This window comes from Suricata suricatta, chromosome 9, assembly GCF_006229205.1.
Source record: "Suricata suricatta isolate VVHF042 chromosome 9, meerkat_22Aug2017_6uvM2_HiC, whole genome shotgun sequence".
Taxonomy (NCBI): Eukaryota; Metazoa; Chordata; class Mammalia; order Carnivora; family Herpestidae; genus Suricata; species Suricata suricatta.
The window spans coordinates 79,388,649-79,394,033 of NC_043708.1; the positions used below are offsets into that span (position 1 = coordinate 79,388,649).

The 5,385-nt window shown below is 41.9% G+C and overlaps 1 pseudogene; it reads right to left on the reverse strand.

Annotated features, from left to right (window-relative positions):
• Window positions 1-293: 293 nt before the first annotated feature.
• Window positions 294-457, reverse strand: LOC115303068 (annotated as a pseudogene).
• Window positions 458-5,385: the final 4,928 nt, after the last annotated feature.

The following is a 5,385-nucleotide window of genomic DNA, read 5'->3' on the forward strand; positions in this document are numbered from 1 at the left end:
GTTGCACAGACACCCTGGAGCGTGCGTTACGGGAATGGTATCAGCAGCAGTCTAGTCCCCAGTTCTTGAGGATTCACAAAACTCAGCCGAGGAACTGCTTCCCTCGCAACAGCAGCCTGACCTTTAAGTGGTCCAATGATTTTGTGTTCACTGGGTATTTATACTTCTCCAAATACGGGAGGTGACTTGGTTTTCGTTTGTCTGATGTAGAACATCCTGGCATGGCAGCATGTGAACTACCTTCAAGCTAAGAGTCTAGCTTATTTACAGCTTATGCAGGCATCCATAGGGTTACTGTGGTCTGTACTCCAATTTCTGTTTCCAGCAGTAGTACAGGGCTAGTTCCATCCGCAGTCTAAGCCTGGGCCTTAGAACTTCAATTAGCAATCATCTCAATTAGCAATAATCGCACCTCAGACAAACCTCATTGGCTACGATACTGCCACTGTGCAAAGCTGGGCCTTAGAACAGGCTATGGTTGTAATATGTATCGTGATGCTTAAAGATGTGCTAGAGGATACGGTAGAGACATGATACATCATTGCAATATATGTAAACAGTTTCTACAAAACTGAAGACTAAATTGTGGGGTGTTAAGGAATAAAAGCCACTGCAGAACAATGCGGCAAACAGCCAGGCTCCAGTGTGGCCACCTCAGGCCACATACCCCAAGGGAGAAGAGCACTGCTTTGGAACATGCAGTCACATGTACATGCAGACAACACCATGGGCAGTGTCTTTTTGGCTCTGAAAGATCGTCATCATTTATATACAATGGATGCATATGATTATATATATTATCAGAAAGAGAAGGATACTGGCTGGGTGGTCCCATGTATTTCTTGTGGTTAAACTGTTTATTCACAGTTAAAATAGCTGGCTCATAGACATAAACAATCAGGATGAAGACTCAGGACCACCTGATAGCTGCTGTCGCTGTCCCCCCAAGTTGTCATGATGAAGCACTTGGTGAAATGGTTGCAATGGAGTTTTTTAAGAGAAATCCATGACCACATTTGTGCAAAACAGGAAGTGCCAGGGGGCTAACCACACACCCTCTGAATTCATTTCTCTCACATATTTAAGGAAAGGAAAAAACCCTCACAAGCTGGAAAACTATGGGACACAAATACCCTTTGGGAGATGTGAGGTGGATGGGATCTGATTCCTATGCTTTGTTAGGAAGCCAAGTTTTAGGGCAACTTAAATTCTATTGTGGCTGTTATGTTTGGGTTCTTTTCCTCATGGTTGTGGCTGTGTTCTTTGAAGAGAAAACCCACAAGGATTGGTCAGTAATCCAAAGAGTCTTATGTGTTGAGACCTTTTCTCATTTACAGCTTCCTAGCCACTGTCATTTTCCAAGTGACCGATCCCACCACCTTGGATGACTCTTTCCCTTCACCCAAGCAAGTTTATAACTTGACAGAACTCAACAGAGCTTGAAAAATCAGAAGTTTGGCTAAAAGTCTAAAACTGTTGGAAATTGAATCTGTCACAGAAAATCCTTATCATGGAAAATCTTTTGGGGTACACAATCTAAGAGGCGGTGCAGCTCCCTATCCCTTCTGATATGGGGGACAGGCGAGATTTACTATTCCTGCTTAAAGGTCCACGAATAATATGTTATTATCATTTTAATTTTTAGAGTACATAATTTATTTAAATTCAAGTTAGTTGGCACATGGTGTAGTATTGGCTTCAGGAGTAGAAGATTCATCACACACCTACTGCTTATCCCAACAAGGGACTTCCTTAATCCTCATCACCTCTTTCACCCATCTGCCCACCCGCCTCCCCTCCAGCAGCCCTCAGTTTGTTCTCTGTATTTAAGAGTCTCTATGGTTTGCCTCTCTCTCTGTTTTTATCTTATTTTTTCTTCCCTTCCCCTATGGTCATCTGTTTTGTTTCTTAAATTCCACACACTGAGTGAAGTAACATGGTATTTGTCCTTTTCTGGCTTATTTTGCTTAGCAGAATACACTATAGTTCCATACTTTTTGATTGCCAAGTAATATTCCCTTGTATGTATGTATGTACATACATACGTACATACATACAGTTTTATTATTGAAGACGATACAAAGAACTGGAAAAACATTCCATGCACATGGACTAGAAGAACAAATACTATTAAAATGTCTCTACTACCCAAAGCAATCTATACTTTTGGTTCACAAATTATTTTAAGAATTTCAGTTTATCCTGGTTTTGATATGAGTCCTGTCCTTGGATCATAATCCATCCCATTGCTATGTGGCATAGCTTTCTTGGTGACTTTCTTAGAAAAAGAAAAGTCTTAAGAAACTCCTGTAATAAATTGTCTTGGTTCTGCATTTCACTGAAAAAAATCAACACTGGTCTACTGTAACATGCTAGTAGAGTGTGGTGGTAAAAGAACTTTGTATCTGGAATTAGCTCTGTGTTTGAATTCAACATCTCCACATACAAACTGTGTGAACTTAGGCACATTTCTTTAACATTCTAAGTCTTGTTTTTGATATTTATAAAATGGGCATAGTAGTAGTACCTCCTTCATAGGGTTATTGAAGTGTTTATAAACATTCAGTTAATTATGATGTGAGATTAATTATAATGTGAGAATGTATGTAAAGCAAACACCTCAGGCACTCACATATGCTGTAAGAACTGAAGAAGTTGCATTAGTATACTCAGGGTGTAAATTTGGGTCCCATGAAGCAAAGAAAAAAAAAGATCTTGAACTGGGGGTGAGGATAAAGGTGGGATTGAATTTTTTCTTTTGGAAAAAATGAATATTTTGCGGTTGAAAAAATATTTCATGAGCTAGATTGGAACTTCTCAGAGTTGATGGGAGCCAGCCCAACTGAATGCTTGTGATTTGGGACTGGACAGTGAGGGATACTGTACAAAGCTCTTCTGTATCCAGGTTGAGTAACAGCCATATGATACTCCCAGACACACTTTCCCAAGCCACATGACACATTGCCATGCTAAGCACAGAGAGTCTGTATATTTCTCTTTCCTGTTATTACACATTCCACGCTAAATTCAAATGCAGAATGAGCATCTCAATGACTTATGTATTAAAAATTGAACCTAGTGAGACAAAATTTGAGAGACTCATTTTTAATAAGACAGAGAATTTGAGAGAAAGAAAAACCTAGACTATGTATTTCCTTTTCTCCTGACCGGATGCTAATACCTGTTACCAGTGACAATGTACTGTGTTAAAAAAAAAGGCATGGCTATCTCAAGAACACATAATGATGTATGTAGGTATGTAAGCAAATGGACATATTTGAATTCATGGTTAGAACTCATTCAAGAGTACAACTTTGGAACATCCATGAATTTCTGGAGAAGACTATTTAGTTGTGTTGAGGTTAATTGTGTGAAAGGACCTAATATTTTGTAGAGACAACCCTTATTTCTGTAATAAAGGTTTGGCCAGAGAAATAGATTGTCACTTGGAGTTTTAAGGGTAGAATAATTATTATTTGATGGGAGATGGGAGAGGAGCCCTTTGACGAGAACAAATGTCACCTAAGGCAACACTGTGAAGCTGACAGAGATGTGAAAAAAATTACTCCATGTGGCTGGTTCAATAGGCAGTGGCAGGAATAAGGGGTGAAGATGTTATGTCATGGTGGAGGTAGAGTGGGGGATGGAAAGGTAGTGGCATCCTCATATGGATCAAGAGCCACAGAAGCAAGAGCAGAATACAAAGACGTGGTCTTGTGGAGTATATGGAATCTGAGGCAGTAAGGTCAGAGTGTAAAAGGGGGGGTGTTCCATGAGGAGAGGAAAGACTTTATAACACACTCTTGCCTGGTGTGAAATGTCTTGACTGTCAGAATGTGGGTGTAATGTGGCCTTGGGTAACACAGGACAGTTTAATGAAGAAATGATGTTCCAAGGTGTGGGAAGATTTCAGGGGCCATGGAGGGTGGGGACCATTTCCACCCAGCCTGAAGGGACAAAGGGAGAGGAAGCTATCGGATCTGCAGTAGAGGCACCAGGAGGAGGGGAGCGGGGCCACAGCAGGTCAGAAGCTCAGTCTCCAGAACATGGCACAGGTGGAGGAACGTGGAGAGTGAGGGCCTTTCCATTTTCATAAAAATAGGAATTCTCTTTGCATGTAATACTGTGTTGAGTTTTTCCTTTGCAGTTTGCATTTTGAGAAGGGCTTGCTGCCCCTTTCAAGAGCTCAGGTGTGAGAATCAGCCACCCCTGGGAATGGCGGGTGTGCCCTGCTATAACTGTACAACTAATTGTGTGTGAGGGAGTGAAAGTTCCATTTCACACACACGGCACACGGGTCATGATCATCATTGTTGAAACCACTGTGGGGGAAGTAGCTTTGCCCTCTGCTCCTCGTGCTTCATTCTCAGCTCTCTGCCTCAGGTCAGTCCTAGGAAAGGTGCCTGAAGAGGATAAGAAGCAGCCTCCAACAAGGAATGACAGATACACACCCACACACACACACACACTTTGTCAGTGAGTCTTCTCTTGGAGCTAGAGGAGTACAGAAAGAAAGATAAAGAAGGGGGACATTTTTCTCCACCTCTGCAGCCATCACAGGGAAACACTGTGATGTCAGAGGGGGCAAGTAGGAGAGCCCCTGAGATGTGAGGGTCTCGTGAGCTTTGAGGAAGGAGAGTCCTGTGCTGCTTCCCGTAGTGTGATGGGCATCTCTACTTTCCTTATCATCCCTTCTCAGGCTTGCTTTAGGAGTGCCACTGCCACCACGTTTCCTGAAATGCACCGAACCATTTTTGTTTTAAGTATCAACTGGGAGAAAAAGCAGAAACAACGGCACAACTCCAAAGCAGCAGAAATGTTCCAGCCGCCTCTTCCTCAGCCCCAGCAGTTGGTCTCAGCAACTTTCACTCTTGGAGAATTCCAAAAAGAGGGAGAAGGAAACATCTCTCACGGAATCTCAAGAAATAAAAACAAAATTGCCGCCAGCAAAATCTTTTCATTTCAGTTGAGTGTGTGTTGGGGGAAGAGGAGGTGGTTTTAGAAAGTGTGCCATTGAGCCAAAATGATGTGGGTTTTATTGTTGGTTCTGCCTCCGGTTATGCCATGTCACTAAGTTATTGATGCCACTAAGTATCCATTTTCATCAATAAACTGAGTTACTTAGAGAATTCCATACAACATTAAAGTACTGTGTTATCTGGTACATATCACCATTATTACCAATAATACCACCATTATTATGGTGGTAACCATCTCCTGTATCAATGTGTGCTTAAGAAATAGTTGTCTGACTTTATTTAGAGTCAAGAGTTGTGAAACGTCTCTGTCCCCAGTCCTATACACGTACTGGCTTTCTTTCCACAGTTCTGTGAAGGCCTTGCGATCGCTTCTAAACGCACTGCCCCTCTCCTTGTTCTAGGTATT